This window comes from Trichogramma pretiosum, unplaced genomic scaffold, assembly GCF_000599845.2.
Source record: "Trichogramma pretiosum strain Unisexual culture from Peru unplaced genomic scaffold, Tpre_2.0 scaffold26, whole genome shotgun sequence".
In the NCBI taxonomy this organism is placed as follows: domain Eukaryota; kingdom Metazoa; phylum Arthropoda; class Insecta; order Hymenoptera; family Trichogrammatidae; genus Trichogramma; species Trichogramma pretiosum.
In genome coordinates, this window is record NW_019641640.1 from 663,912 (window position 1) to 681,502 (window position 17,591).

General features: G+C 43.5%; 1 protein-coding gene across 1 annotated transcript in view; it reads right to left on the reverse strand.

Moving 5' to 3' along the window:
- Nucleotides 1-15,892, reverse strand: part of LOC106652571 (cAMP-specific 3',5'-cyclic phosphodiesterase) — a 172,120-nt gene extending 156,228 nt beyond the window's left edge. The window contains exon 1 of the mRNA XM_014371594.2: nt 13,613-15,892. The gene's annotated coding sequence lies outside the window, so the exon portion shown is untranslated. The remainder of the gene's footprint in view (nt 1-13,612) is intronic.
- Nucleotides 15,893-17,591: the final 1,699 nt, after the last annotated feature.

The following is a 17,591-nucleotide window of genomic DNA, read 5'->3' on the forward strand; positions in this document are numbered from 1 at the left end:
ATCATGTTGACGCTATGAAGTCATGCCTCCTTTACGAATAAATCGATAGCAACGTAATTTTCAACGTATTTATTTGAAATATACGTACGGCTATATTGTATCAAGCGCTAATTACTAAGCAAGCGCGTTTCAATTCTCTTGCAAGAAGAGTAGCACGATTCAGAAAATTACTATTTGAGTTGAAAATTAGGCAGGTTTTAAGATTGATTCCAAAACTAGAATATTTCAAAATCTCCAGTATAATGTATCAAAAAGATTTTTCTCGTGAAAAGTATTCCATAGTTCACTAATGAAAAAACAATTTATATCATCGAACAATGCATGAGCATGCTACAACGATCTAGCCCGCTTGAAATTTAATTCAGATTTGATGTAAAATCAGAAAGTAAAATTAAAATAACCAAAACTGAGTTTGTTTAAGGTACTTGTATGTATATGAAATTTTTGTTGAAAATGGATGTATAAGTACAGGTTTGTTATTTTTCAATGCAAAAGTGAACCAAAAAGATTCAATTTTAAACTCAAATTTAAATATTTTGATTGTAAATGAATGTTTTAATACCGATTTACTTTTTTGCTTTAATTGATTAAAAAATATGAAAAGTTAATCATAATTAAAGTCAATCTCCACCGCTAGATGCTGAATACCTTTATCTGTAAATCTGCAAGTAGCAAAGTAAAAACAATCGTATAAGACAGGAACTTGAGTCATTATTATAGTCGTAATTTGCTAAGTTAGGAATTTCGCTTCCTTCGTATTTCGCTAAGTAAATGCATCAGTGTTTGCAATGATTAGCTGATACGTCATTTTTGCTCAATTCAAATATTTCTTCATGTCGCTCTTTCATTTTTCATATGAATATTAGCATGACTAGCATAGACACATAGTCCGTTATGATTCTCTCTATATTAGGATACCTTTGGGGATTTTCCATTACGATACTGAACGAGGCTAATGTTGATTATTGATTTTAATGATCTTCCTTGACACAACCTTGATTTGCGAAAGCTTCAATTAGAAGTCATGTTTCAGGGCGTTGTTTTTAATTGCAAATAAAAATCCATCCCACGATTAGCAATCACGTCTTAAACGCGGAAATAAAAATAGAAAATCTCAAGTTCAATAATTTGTTTTCTCGCAAATGAATCTCGATCATGCAGTCGTAACGAAGGTATTATTGGTATGAGTAGGCGCAGATAGTAGGAGGCAGCATAACAGCAGCAGCGCAACACGATGGCATCGAGCATATGTACGGCAGTGAGGGAGAGAGAGAGAGAGAGAGAGAGAGAGAGAGAGAGAGAAGGTCAAGGGTGCCTCCCGCGCAGTACTACACAGTGCAGGCAAGCTACTCCGTGCTTGGCTTCAATTCGCCGTTTCCGGCATGAAGAGCCATCAAACGCCCGCGCGAGGGCAAAAAACACGAATCATCGCGAAAGTGACTCTATGCTCCTGCATACGTATATACATCCATAATATGAACAGAGTAAGAGCGAAGCGGCGAAAGGTAGAGGGAAAATTATGAAAACTTGAATAGTAAAATGTTTATCAAAATCACGTGTATCGCGTGACACTTCAAAGTATAGGAGGAAGTTTAAAATATAAAATTTCTCTCGGAAGCTTAAACGTTACATATGATGAAGCAGAAAATATATACACAGTGAGCTTTTTGTAATGAAAATACTTTCAAAACAACAGATAATTGACTCGCGATTGAAAGTAAGACTTTGATCGTCGGTTTACGGTTACTCGTTTGTAAAATCTTAATTGAACGAGGCAATCTATTTTCACGTAGACGATATAAAGGAGAAAAGGGAGCCACCACCGCCGCGTCGACCGTTATTGTCGACTAAATTCAACTTCGCTTTGTGAGATTTTATCTCTTACATATTACACTATACTCGCGCGTTCCGAGCGCGCATACGCAGTGTGCGTGATGAGCGAAAATAACATCTCGATATAATAACGCATCAAAGTGGTCGTCATCGCGTTGTCGTTGTCGTCGTCGTCGTCGTCGTCGTCACTCTGCCGATGATTTTGTACGTCACGCTCGCTTTATAATAATGCTCGCCTCGCTCAGCTCCAGATCATATTATATACCATGTAGAGCAATGAATTTTACCGACTCTCCAAGATCATGTTCAAATTGCGCATCGTCAACGGCTTGGAATGCCTCATTGGACCCGCGTATCGATCTGCTTTTGTTTTTGTTGTTTTGTTTTCGAAATAAAATTTAATCAAGTTCGCTCGGCAATTTTTTCGAAGTCATTCTGTGAATATTTATTTTCACGTTTAACAGTCGCATCGAGTATGAATTTTTATGCTGCAGCGGCGCAAGTACAGCAAAAACATTTTGCAAGTAAGATAAAATACGCTTTGAACTTTATAAACACATTATAAACTTTCTTTGAAGGTTTACCTTCGATACACGCATGTTCGTGTCCTTATTATGAAATGTATCGCAACAAAGAAAATGTTTTTTTTTTTGTAAAAAAAAGCTGCTTCCGAGCAAAAAAGACATCTTCGTTTCTTCACGTAATTTACCTTCACGTGACTAAATATTTTTTATCGCATACAATTGCGCTACGCGATCAAATCGTTTTATGTCATGACAAGTGCCTCGCATCGAATGTCATCATTTGTAATTTGCATCGATTTATCGCTTGTAAAAAATATAACGATATCGAGCATTTAACGGAGAAAAAGTCGAAAATGATAGGTAATGTTCCAAGTGAGAAAAAAGAGTTGAAAAAAAAAGAGAATCGATGCAAGTAGACAAAAAAAACGAATCGGGCAATTATATGTGCACTGCATTAGGGACGATCAAAAGCGTGAAAAAAAGACGAGTGGACGGCTCCTCCGCAACGAAACGCACGCGAGGTCAAGTCGGTTTATTATTGATGCAACAGATGGAGAGAAAAAGCTTCGTGAATTTTTTGCAAGGAACCGTAGCTCTCACCCGACGGAAAGAGGAGAGATGCTCCCGTCGCGTCCTCGTAACGTACATACATATAAAGCTCACTTTAGTTCGGTAAATAGAATGAACCGCAGAGTACAAAAACAAGATTCACTCCGCGAGTCGTGTGCGTGTGTAATGAATACCGATGCACAACAACGGCCGAGGGAACAGCCCAGTGGAGTGTATATGTGGAGTACACGATAAAGGTTTTAATTATAAAAATGCATAGGAGGTGGAAAAAGCGTGTCACGGCAATTCAATCATACGTATTGCGGCGATGCGCCCGACGTTTTCTGCGCGCGTTTTATATACGTATATCGACAAAGCCATGCGCTTGCACGATGAGCACAGGATAAGAATGCGTCGCTCGCGCGCTCCCAACAGCACAATAGGCGCTTTTCTTGGATCTGAATAATTTAATCGCGTTAGGAAAAAAACACGCAAATTGCGTGAATTATTCAAAGAGCCTACATGTGTACCGTCTTTACAATTTCATATATTAAGTCGGATCGAAATTAATGAAAAATTCATCGCTATAAGATCGAGTAACGTACGAACGTTAAAATGTCACACAGGACGCGCGATCGCGATGTCACGACTAAATTATGCAGGAATGCCGAAAGGAAGAAATTCAAAGTCGAATTAGAGTTTTAAATGTGTTTCGCGACGTTTCGGCATGCTTCTCGTGAAGGAGCCTCGACGGAATTATACCACGGCTTGACGCGTTGCTGCGTCGAGCGACTATTCGATCATTTACTATGAGGCGTCGAGAAGTCCTGAAATTCAATCCACCGATGCGCGAGTACACATAATACGAGTGCTCGCGCGCAAATGTTTGTACTTCAGCGAAGCTGTCGTACTTAAGACGGACTTGTTAACAAAGTGTACGAGCGTGTGCGCGTGTACGTGTGCATTACGAGACTTTTTCGCTCTCGCGTGTACCTATAACTACTACGGAAATTTCAATCATGCGCGCGGTTTTCCTCTCTATTTTTATGGTTACCGAGGCAATTAGCAAAACGAATGATGTACACTACAAGTCGTCTTTTAGATTTTCTACATTACGGGCTGGCCCCCGGTGCGCACACATGCGTGTGCAGTAGCAGCGATGATTGCCGGTTAATTGACCTACAGAGACGTACACGTCGAAGCACAGCCACGAAGCGAACATTTGCATTACTCGTATATTTACACTTACATCATAGACGGCGGCGCGTTACGTTTTCCGCTTAGAAGTCGACTTTTTTCCATATTCGCGCGCGGACGATGTTACGATGTAATTTTAACGCGATTGAGAGAAACACGTTTGTCCAGTTGCACATCAGTACGTATTCTTAGTGAAGATACATTTCTAATGAAAAGAAATTTTATTCAAAGCATGGAGCTACATGTAGTTTCGTTCAATAATATGAGTATATTTTGCTGGACATTTTGAATATCATTTAGAGGAAATGTGAAGAAAATTACTACAATCAATATAAACTTATAAAATAATTTCGTTTACTTATAAAATAATTTTCGTTTTCCCACTTGCAGATTTACAGATAAAAGTACTCGCCATCTAGTGGTGAAGACTTAAAGTGGTATATTAGTATCGCATATAAAGTTATTAAAAACTGGTCTAAACGTTTCGAAATTTAAATCATAATTTTCGGGTCATTTAAATTTGCTTAAGATTAATGGCAATGTATTTTGACATGTTTTGAATGGTAATTTTTTATTTATAGAAGCATAACGAATATTGAGCCTTTCTGACTTGGCCGACAAGTTTTTAATTTTAGTTTTTGGTAAATTATACCTTACGCAGAGAAATATTTACAATTCTTTTTTAGATTAAAAAAAAAAATGATTTTCAGTTAAATTGGATGTATCTGTCTTGCAAAGTAGTGTGGACCTTTGGATAATTTGGAAAAATGAAAAAAATAAATGAATTTAAATTCGAGTGTTTGATTTTTATGTAATTTATTTGTTACATATGGTAATAAAATATTTTTAATATTCTTTAACTTATTATAAGCCCTTATGTTATACAACATTTTTTCGTAAATCTTTCGGATTTCTACGATTATCGGACTCGCTCGTTTTTACCCAAAAATTTCGCTTCGAAAAAAAATTTTTAAACATAAAAAATGCTGGACCACTCGAAATGCTACGGCTGGTTCATGAAATATATAATTGTATGAACCAGAACAATAAACAGACTGACATATTTTTAATGAAATAGGCTCAATGTATTTTTTTTCGGTTGTAAATGAATAAATAATCAAAGAAGATGAATTTAATTGTTGATAATTGTGTAAAATTTTATAAAAATATTTAGAATAAATTTTGAAAATATGAGGAAATGCTTGAAAAAAGTTTTAAGGATTCCTTTGATAAGGACTAATTCAACTTATTAAAAGAATGAAATTTATACGAGATTCACGAATCGCTAATCAAGTTATAACCACATTGACTGTTTCATCATGATACAGCTGTAAAATAAACATCTTCAGCAATGATCTGACATATATATATATATATAAACATGCCTCGCGCGAATGCAGCTCGAGCAACATAAAACGCAGCCTCGCAAACAGATGACCTGTACGTCGCAGTCAGTGCACATATCACGTTGATTGTAAGTGCACGAATAATAGTATCGAAAGAGAAAGAAAAGAACGATAACCACCCGCAACGATATTACTGCGTACATCTAGCCAGTCACATACGTATGTAATTCAGCGACGAATCACACACGTAGAGGTGGTCGACGACACATTTACAGGAAAGAGAGCTGGCAAAAGTCAGTCATGCGCGTGAAACTTACACACACATATAGAGATACACATATGTGTAGCGGGTGATTTGATGAGGTCGAACAAAGGAGACTCACTCAGCGAGATTCTTTTTGCACCTTGTATGTACCGTGGCGCAAGCTTTCTGCAGCTCTAATGGCCTGCCCGGTATAGAAGCAGCGGCGGCGCAATCTTTTCTTATGGACGCTTTATATATATGTGCGAGAGAGCCGAGCCAACTGTACAACGACGACGACGACGATGACGTTCTTGGCCTTTGAGGGATGCGGTGCGGGCGGCGACGGCAACGGCGCTCTTTTTACCTCGTGAGCTACATATCGCGCGCAGTTCGCGCACTCACATAAACACACACACACACACTCACACCCGTTGGCTTGCTGCGCTACTTTTGCCCATTATGCAATAGAGATGCTGCTTTCACTCGCGCCTTTGGCGCTCAAAGAGTATATGAACTATGCCCAACCCGAGAGTAGAAAGAGAGAGGTAGCTTTTAATTTTACCCTCGCATGCGTATGTTCAAACACGCGATATGACTCGCAAATCATAAGATGGACGTATACCGATTGCGAAAAACCTACACGACGTAGCGAGTTGATACATGTGCGTGTGGAATATTGGACTCGTTGCTCCGGAGGAGCAACCGATATCCCGAGCGCGGCGGTGGTGAAAACTACGTTTGACTTTTCCTATTTGCGTGATTAAATGTTAGCTCGAGCTTTCATTCGCTTCGGCCCTCGTGCGCGCGCGCGCTCATTTGCCATATGACTTTTTGCCGTCTGTGCACTGCTACTGCTGCTGTTGTATACTACTTGCGTTTTTCATCGAAAAGTTTGCCCGTGTTTTCGCTGTAACTTTTACCTGGGAAAATATCGCGTGTGCACGTTTCTATATATATTATGCTCTCTTTCTCTCTCTCTCTGTTTCTGCAATGCTCGTGCTCGCGTTTCCCGCAAGAGGAATCAACTTTTCATCGCGTTAATAAAAATTCTATCGATCCCACCGCGATGTTTATAACTATGTAACGAGACATATAGACTACTGTACCTAGCTCGCGAAAAATATCAATTTAAGCGCAACGATCATTGCACGCAAAAGCTCGCCTATTATTTTTCAATTGAAGGAGCAAAAAAAAATGCCATCCCCCACGCGCGTGCAATGAAAAAGTCGTAAGTAATTCCCCACCCAGGAATAAAAAAAAAAGTCAATATCGTTTCTGAACGGTATTGAAAAATTTCAATTTATCCAATGAATATTTTAAAAGCTGACACAGAGTACTTTTATTTAACAGTACAATGTACATTTGCAAATGCATGTAGGATCCGACGCGGCGCAGGGTATATATTTTCATCAGAGCTCTCCGGGAGTGTAAGCGCGCGCGCGCGGGCGAGCTATATCGTTCGGCAGCAGTTTCCCTTGGTTCTTTTTTTTTCTATATTAAGGCTCGCGTTGCGCTATCAATTCTTTAGCGCTTTGTCACACTCATAAATAAAAGCCCTATATACATGCGCGTATATATATAGAGGCGAGCAATGCTTTACTCTCTGCTCTCTGCCATTGACGTAAAATCAATGTACGCTGGGGATAAAAAGCAACCGTTCGACTGTTAACAGACGAATGTATATTTATATAAAGTATGCGTTTTTTTTTTGCTCTCTTCTTCTTCTCCTTTACAAAGCCGCTCGGAACGAAATAACTTTAACGTCAGCGCGTGCGCGCGTGGCAGCGGTGGTGCTGCTGGACGCTAGTGGCCGCGGCGCAATTAGCCATTAACGTCGAAAAATTCGGCGAGAAACGAAGGAAAATAAACAGACGATACCGCAGGCCGCAGCTGGCTGCGGCGCACTGGCTTACGGTAATTTACAGTAACCGTGATCGTAAGTTGCAGCCAGACATTTCAGCTGCTGCCTGCCTGCTGACCATCACTATATCTACGACGCGTGTGCGCTCACATACCAAACGTAAGCATTTTTTTCGCATTTCTTTTTCTTTTTTGCAAGTTTGCTTTTACAGCGGATTATTCGATAGTTCGCTGGCGGACAGTCGGGTCGCTAATGGCGATGATGAATAGTTGCATACGTATACATTCCACGCCGGTGACATGGCGCGATGCTACATTTAATTATGCAGTGTTTCTATGCAGGATGCAGCCTATAGATCGTTTCACTTGTAATTTCAGATTATTTAACGTTTTTTCTACTGTCTGGACATATTTGACGTAAGAGATTACTTAAATTTGATATTCAACCATGTATTACTAGCAATGTCTAATAATCCAAAAAAAGCTTAAAAAGTAACCAATGAAATTGCAATACTAATCGAATCTTCTGGCAAATGCATTTTAAACGTTTATTCAGTGTCTGTACCTCCTCACAGAAAATAGCCATCCGCAAGCGGACATCGACTGGCCACGCTGGGGTTGGCAAAAGCTCATCACCGTGGCGTTGAATTTTTAATCGTCTCCTCCTTATACGCGTCGCAGGCGGCGACGTCCACGCGCCTGCTCTATCCTACATTATTTTTGCTTCTTTTTTTCTCTCTCTCTCTCTCTCCTTTGCGTTGCATGCGAGTTTAGTCGCGCCTCGGGAAATCATCCGCCGTAACGTCCATACAGTGTGCCTTGTGTGAGACTGAATATATAATAGCTCGAGAAAATAATTCAATTTTAGCAGCCGTTCACGGTCTATGAGCACGATAATGGATAAGTACGGTGCGATCGCACACACGCGTGAGCTATCTGCGTTGGGCACGAGCCGCTTTATGTACACATACACGCACGCAGTCTCCACACAATCGTAATTAATATCCACTTTTGTAGCTCACGACGGGCGCGAGCACGAGCGACGTCGTCAATTTTCGAGGCATCGCGCCGCCAACAGCGCTTTTTCGCGAACAAAAGAATTGTTGAGCTTCGGCGCTCTGTTATTAAAGATGTTATCAGCTCGGCTCGAGCCTGTATTGTATACACATACGGCGCCCGTATGCGCACATAAACCTCGCAACTGCGGCGTCCAGTGTTATGACTACTGGCCAAGCGAGAGAGAGACGGAGAGAAAGCGGATTCGAAAAGAGCAGATTTATTGCCAACTCGATCGGCCGTCCGACAGACGACGCCCGCATACATACATAAGAGCAAATGAAGTGCGCGTCGCGATCGCAGCTGTCGAGCATCGTCGGCATCAACGCTTCGGTCAATTAGATGAGCAGAAAAATACCCAATACATTCGTATGGCTCGAGATTGGCGGGCGAGCATAATATAGGTACAAGGAGAGCAACCGTGGAAAAATATCAGGGCGTCATCGAGATACGTATACGTGCACCACACGAACTGTTAGATGCATCGCCTAATACAGTATATAGTACGCGTCACTGAATATTATGATAATCATTTTGACGACGGCGCGACGAGGCAAAAACTACTGTACACCTATGCTCGCTTTATCGAACACGCGATAGATAGATAGATAGAGGAGCGAGCTTGCAAGCTCCATATAGCGTCCATGCGTTTTTAAGCACCATCATAAAGGCGCGCAACAGCCTCCGATACGTTTATTATAGATATATATAATGTACGTAGGAGTGTATATGACGACAGCAAGTCGCTTATCCCCATATGTGATACATAAAATCTATATATGATAGATTTTGTTTTTCAATTTCATCGAGATCGTTTATTTTTCATTGATATAACTTCCGACTGTAGCTCGCGCACGACCTTGTCAAGAGTTATTATCGAAATTCGAGAAAGGAGGAGAAAGAGAGAGAGATTGTAAAGAAAAATAATACATATGATTTCAGTTTATAATGGAACAAAGTCGCTCGGGGGCAAAGGAGTTGTTATAGTATTACGTACACGACAAAACTGTTGCATTGAAAAAGATAATTTTCTCGCAGTAATCTCGCCTATACATTGGCTTTAAGCAAGTTAATAGATATAGTGCTCTAAAGCTGCGTGCACGTAGCTGCAGCCAATGTGACGCGGAATGGAAACTTCCTTATTCGACGCTAAAGTCGTAATATTGTACGAGCTTGAATATAGAGTAGAGAGAGAGGCATTTATGTATCGAGAATGGACGTTCGAAAGCGAGTTTATCATAACGCATGTACGCGGATATTATGTGTATATTCGAAAGGGGCAATGCGAGACTCGCGAACGCGTGAAAATGCAGCCACCACCACCTCCACCGCGACGACGTTTATACATTACGACCCAACGTGGAGTATAAAGTCCCGCAGCATAAGCCTTATCTATATCTATATTGTCACGGTTGTGTAGTGCGGCGCACCGCTGCGTGTGCTGCAGTCGTCGTTGCTATATCATCAATGACACACACCGTGGAAAATGTCTTTGACCCCAAGCAGGCAGCGGCGTCAGGCATCAGCAACAGCTGCGGAGTACCGAATGAGCGCCTGAGCTTTCGCGTATACACGGCTCGATACGCGCGTCCGGGTACGGAGAGAAAGAGAGAGAGAGAAATAGAGAACCAAAACGAACGATAACAATTTCATTTGACGTCGCAGAAACAGCTCGAGCGCTTATGAAAATGCCAAAGCTTGCGCAAATGCGCGCATGTACGCTATGTAGGAAAAAGCTCACGCAAGCTGCCAGCTGTTTTTGCGCTTCTGACTTTTATGGATTATGATAAAGACATGACACGCGCGTCGCACGCAGAGAAAGAGAAATGCAATTCCGAGATCGATCGGGGGCTGTCTCTCTCGCTCGCGCGCTCTCGTCAACTAATTTTCCTGCAAAACCGCAGCTGTGCGACGTCATGGTGGGGAAAAAAAAATCGAATTTACGACAGTTCGAGCTGAAATTGCCAACAGTTGCCACCGCGCCGCGTGCAGCTACGACCTGCGATGCGCAGCTATCTTTGTTTTACTAGTGCATATGTAAATTGAACGCACAAAGGAAAAAACAACACTCGATATACGCGTGAGACATCGATATGTGTACCTGCACCTACATAGGTATAGATGCACGCGTATATATACCTATGTACAGAACTCGGCGTGGCAGCAGTTTCAACGCTCGCGGCTGTATACATACATACATGCATGCATGCATGCATACATACGCTCGCTCGAGCTGGCTTTATGTATAGATGTATTCCAAACACACATATGTTATACTTCTGCTTATACGTAGGCAAAATATGTTTGGATTTCAAATAACCGGGGCCGGATATATATATACGCATTCGAAACGCATATAGCCAGCCTCCTCTCTATGCTCGTCCTCTTCCATATACGGCGTAATTCTGGTAACTGCGTTGTGTTCTCTGCTACCATCGACCGAATATGTATCGGTGATTGGAATTTTTTTCGAGCTTTATGCAGAAATGCGTGAAAGTACGTACGTGCATTCATACACACGCACGCATAGACACACCCACAAATCGCATGTATATATTTGCTTTTGATATTCGCGGTTTCGCACGCGGCAGCATCGTCTATTCAAATTTTTTTTTCGCGCAACGGGCACAAAAAGCGTTTCGAGGTGCTTTGGACTTGAAATTTGACTCCGATTAGTGACCGTTGATTGACAGCGATTTTCGATATGCATATTGGTGTAATTTTTTTATTAAAAAATTTAGCTAGAGAGAGTGGAATTAAAAAAAAAATTGTTCGAACAGGAAAATACTAGATTCTTTTTTGTCAGAGTGACGTGAAAAAGAATTGCTTTTTTGAATGTTCGAGTGAAGTCAAAAAGTGTGTACAATAGACGTATATTTTTGCCTAAAAAAGAAATCCTTACGAGACAGAGATATTGCATGGAAAAAGGAAGAAAAACTCGGGTCTGGCAATTAACTACACGAAATTCGAAAAATAAAATAAAAACAAAAACAGCATCTAGACGAGTTTGTTACGTCGTTTTTTTTATTTTTCAACGAAGCAAGATGAATCTTTCCCACGGTTACCTAACAATGCGCCGATGTACTATAATGGCCATATATTGAGCACACGTAGCATCTCTCCTGCAGGCTCTTTTTTCTCGACCGACCAAAAAAAATTACTTAAAAGTATTGATAAAATGCGGGAAAGGGGAGAAATGTTCTTTCTAAATAATAAAAAATTCAATTTCCTTTTTTGCGCAAAATTGATGTGTAGCTCTCATACGCGTTCAGCCGCTCGCGTATTTTATATCTTTATTTCGTATTAATGCACACAGGGGGCAAAAAGTCAGAAAATGTTCACGGTTTTCGTTCTTTATACACAATTTCAGCGACTTTCGTATGAATCCATGCACGGGTTGTTGATACGCCGTTTTTCACATACGAATTACCAATTTAAGGACGTTTGCAGTTTCGACCAAAATATAAAAGGAAAGGTTCCTTTTCAGACCTTTGGTTTGTAAAAAAAAAAAATTTGACGCGAAATGGTACAAATAAGTGCATACGAATCGCTTCGCTGGATTCTAGAATATTTACGAACGACGTCGAGAGAGGACGAACGCTTATTGTTTATTTTGACGTGACATTATTGATAAGTAGGTACTCTCATATATTGTCGCGCAGCACTTCATCTCTCCGGGCTCGTGCTTTGAAAATATATACGCAAATGCCGTTGCGCGTTTAGCGTAATACAAGATTGTAAATTCATCATATGCAATACCAGGGCCTATTAATAGACGTATCCATATAATGCAATCCTCCGGAGTTACGTCAATGATGTATGCGTCGCGTGTATGTACAATATGAATGAAGTTATATTTGATGTTCGAGCGACAAAGAGGTGTAAGAGAAGAGAGGCTTTTTGATGATTTAAAATACCGCGCTGATAACGTGGAGAGAAGAAGGCAACACAATAAAACACCTTGACTCTAGTGCGTTTTTACATATTTTACATCGAAGGAAAGAAATAAGAATAGACAGATTACAGAATACATCATACGGCAGAGAGAGTGTATTTTATGTACAATAACTTTGTATATTTTATGTACGTATATATTTACGATACTACACATTAGGTATACGAAAAAAAACCACGCATAAGTCTGTGTATATCTAGATTTATGTCTACGCATACACAGATACACTCAAGTCACAAGAAGACGAGAAATTCGTGCGAAAGAGCAACAAGAGAGAAAGAAGACAGAGATACAGCATTTTTGGAGAAAACGCGACTCAAGTGTTCGCGATGCACTTGTATGCGAGTGTTATGTCTGTTTTCCACGTATTATTGCACAAACACATATTTTATTTAAAAGAAAAAAACACGTTGCGTTCGAACGTCGAAAAAAGGCGCGAAAGGTCGCTAGCGCGGATATAAAGGAAAGCCGCCTCAACTTATTCTCAAGGTTTTTCTGACCATTAAATATATAAATATAGAGAATGGCGTGTGGGTGTGGGGTGGTGCGTGTGTGTGAGAGAAAGAGAGTAAAAAAGCGCGAGAGAGACAGATAGGCCTATTATAAAGGTAGTTGCTGTGGCTATAGGCCGTGTAGTTAGGGTTCAGGGTCTGCGGCTTGTTTAATCAAGCGCTGCCTCGTCTCTCTCGCCGCCTCCCCCCCTTCCGCGTGCACCAACGACGTCTTCGCGCGCGCTTTTGTATTATGTCAATGTGTGTCAACGGCTGCTTGTATCTATCGCGCAGTGTGGCGAGTATAAATAAAAAAGAGCACAGGACGACAGCAAACTTACGGAGGTAAACATGGGTTGGGTTCTTGCTTTTTTTCCACACTGACTGACACACACGCACGCAGAAACACATACAATGTATCGTATACACGGAGAGGAAAAAAGTCAACGAGACATAGAGCCTCGCTATACATTACAGAGAACAGGAGTATATGTGGAGTAAAAAAAAACGGCGGGAAGGGAGAAGAGAAAAACAGAAGATTAAAAACACAGACGTACCGTGGATAATGTTGTGGCTGATATAAATAGCATCAGCGATTCGTAGATTACGACGGCGTCGACGACGACAAGAACAGAAACAAGAACGAGAACGACGACACGACGGACAACGAAGCGGAGGCTGATGATGCAGCAGTGCGCTAAGAAGCAGTCGTCGGGTCATCCCCGTCGAGGCCTGCTACCGGCTGCCGATGATGCTCCTCCTAGTCCAGCTGCTGGTCGCGTGCCGATGCGACTCCTCCTAGTCCAGCTGCTGGTCGCGTGCCGATGCGACGGCGGTGGCGACGACGACTGCATCTGTCCACGAGGAGGCTGGCTCGCCCATATCACCACACCGCGAGTGAGAGTCGAGGTTTCGAAATTGCGACCACTCGCGCCGCTGCTCAACAACGTCGATCTCGTTGCTCGAGTTTTGACGATAATCCACACGAGCACGCGGGTGCACCACACAAATACACATACAAATATATATATCTATATCACACACACGGGCACGCACGTCCAGAGAGTTCAGGGTCAGCGTTCGATCTTGACTTTTACAATTATATATAACGACGCAACGAAGGAAAACTCAAACTGCACTGTGTAAACCGAACGACGGTTAACTAACACATCATCGTTGCTGGTGCTAGTAGTAGTAATAAAACTGCACGGCCTCCTTGACACTGGCGCGGCGTATAAACTTGCGCTTACATACCGCTCGCCGCAATTATCTCGTTAGCGTTAGTTTGAACGGTGACAAGTAGGTAGGTATTAGAACGTTGCGATAATTCGAACGCGAGCAACAACGGCCGCGCGGCGACTATCGGCGAATAGGATCGGCCGAGACGAGCAGAGGCTGCTGCTTCTGTTGCCGCTGATGATTCGGCTGTCGGTGCCGTCGGTGGCGGCCGCAGGTGACCTCCCGAGGGCCAGCTGAATAGCTGCTGCTGGTGATGCACGTGCTGCGCGCATACCACCACCGTCGCACCAGCACTCACACTGGCGCACAGACACGGATAGCACTATGCTATAACGGGGGATAACAGAGGCGGCAGCGCAGTAGTAGTAAAGTCCGCCACCCCTTCCTCGCTTCGGCTTCGGCCAGAGAGGCGCAACCCCTCCGCCGCCACCGCCGCCGTCGCCGCTCAGCAGCGCGCACGGATATAATAATATCTACACGAACAGCGACTGCTGCTGCTGCTTTTGCTTCTGCTTTGTTTTGCAGTGGCTGCAGCTATAGACGGTACACACAGGTAGGCGCGTTTGTTGAGTCTGTAAATGTGTGTGTGTGTGTGCGTACAGCAGGTAGTATATAGCAGCGACTCGGCACAGAGTATACGCACAGTACACACGCGATAGCAGTCGCTAATGAGTGAGCGCGCGGAAGAGAGCGAAAAGCGCCCGAAGAAAAAGAGCCTCGCGTCGACGTCGACGCACACAGATCGAAGACGAGTAGTAGTAGTGCCAGTAGCAGTAGTAGTAGCAGTTGTAGCTACTCGTCGGGCTGGAGGCGCGGATGCATAGATAGGAGGTGAAAGAGGTTAGCAGCGTAGATGTTCGGGCGCGCGCTACTCGCTTCTCGTGTTCTCTTCGGTAGGCATGTACAGAGACGGTATAGTGCACCTACTTATGCTATCATCATCATCATCATCACATGTAGTACACACTGACACACGAATGTATACAATAAAATAATAATACACCGAGTAGCGAGGGAGACACAGTCAAACTAACGTCGTCCGATAAGTCGGAGTCGGAGCGCGCACATGTGGAGCCTGCAGCACCACTACTACTACTACTGATGCTGCTGCTGTATACGCTTGCAGAAGCGAGGATGAGTCCAGAGCAGTTGTCAGTCTGAGAAAATCTTCGACGCTGGCCCAGAACAGCTAGGCTCGTAGCAGCAGTTATTTATCATTAAATTTCGAAGCACACAAAGGGGGTCGGTCGAGAGATGAGAGGGAGGCGGGGTGAGGAGGGAAGGGGGAACGACGACGACGACGACACACCTGAACGAGGAGAGAGATACACTTTGCGCAGACACAAACAAACGCGACGATCAACTACTGTACAAAGCCAAACGACGACGACGAAGACGACTACGAGCAAAGCTCGGTCAGTCAGTCAGTCTGTAGTCTCTTTGTGTATACATGCTGGGCTTATATATGCGGGCGCGTGCTTTATTTTATTATTCTACATACGACGAGAAAGAGAGAGAGAAACGAGCGAGTTGCTGCCTATACGTATATATTGTAATAATGCGGAGAGGAGCGCGCCGTCGACGTTGACGGCGGCCGAGACCCGACTACTACTGCCTTACTCTCTGCGCGAATGCGAAACGCTTCGCCGATCATCATCTGCTGCTCCGCTGCTGCTGCAGTGTATATAGATAGGCGAGATACCTACTCCTAACTCGACTCTCGCGCATACACATACACCGACGCATACACAGTCAGAGAGTCGTACATATAGTATAGCAGTAGTGGGTCTCTAACGCCATGCTGCCGTTGCTGCTGCTGCGCCGCTTCGCTCTGACGTACACGTAACGGAGTCGGGAGAGCTGCCGCGCGCGCGCTCCTAGTGTATGCCTCCCTACCTCTTCTCTCGGTCGGTCGGTCGGTCGTCTCGCTTGCTCTGCTGCTGCTGCTGCCGTCGAGCTTGGCTCGCCTTCCCGATGGCGCCGCGGCACACGCGCCGAGCCCACCTATATATACACATACTATTCCGTTGTATACCCCAGGCGTATATACCGACGTTTATAGTACACCAACACGATCGACTGCTGCTGGCAGAGCTGGAAAAGCGCCGGGTTTTTCCGTCCGTGTGCGCTTGTGCGGCTCCGCGCACACATGTCTTCGATACATCGTATGTACTACGAATCGCGAATGTGTGTGGGTGCGGTGCGAGTTCGAACGCGCCCGCTCTGCCTTCAAAGCGCAGACGCGAGAATTTTCGCACTGAACAACGAACACGCTGCTGCTGCATGTAGATACTCGTGCATTGCTGCTTTGTTGTTCCTGCTGCTGCTAATGTTTATACGACTGCTCCGTATGCAGCGAGACATAACTGACTTTTCTATTACGATCGTCTCTTCTTATTCTGGCCTTAATGAGCCGAGCCTGGCTCTCGGGTTCGATCGCGCGAGCCTATACTTCTCTGCAAGCTCGCGCCTCGTTCGATTTTGCCTGCAGCAGCCTCTCTTACTCTCTCTCTCACTCTCTCGCGCGCACGGATATGTACGGCCTATGTGTGCAGCTCGAGTCGATCGCTCTTTGCACTGCTGCATTTGTTTCGCAGGCGCACTCCCGATGTGCTTCCTATTATGCTTCGCGTGATGCATTCGCAAATTTCGCACCCTCCGTGTTAGCTCGTGTTGTACGCAGCTATAACTGTACTATATACAGCGCGGCCGAATCGATGAATTAGCGTGTAATTTTCTCAAAATGTACGAGTGCGAGGCACGAGAACTTGGCGGAAACTTATCCTGCAACCTATGTATATGTTAAAACTGCCACCGACGAGGCCGAGAACTACGCGCAAACTTCATCGTTGCGAAATTTACACGTCTTACACGCGTAACCAGTTGTTATATGTATATACACATCCATCCACTGTAGTGCGGGGGCCAAATTTTAAAGTGAAAACTTTCTGCCTCGAGTTTCATTAAGGCTCGAGAGAGCCGGCGCTTTGCGAAAGCCTCGCATGCACCGCCCCGCGCTTAGATTAATGATGTAAAGTAGGTTGTATATAGTGCGAGCTGCAACCAGTGACTGGATATATCACTTTTTCGACTCGGCGTGATTTCTCTCNCCGTCCTTCCCCCTATCCTCCCTTCGATTTGCGTTGCAGTTTAGAGCGGCAATCCTGCACATCGATATTGCAGTGTTGGTGTCGCGTTTATCAAACGATGACCGGCAACTTTAGTGTCCTCCTCCTTCTCCCGCCCCCTCCCTCTCCTTCCTTCCTGCGCTTGTCAGCGTTAGTCTGAAAATTAATA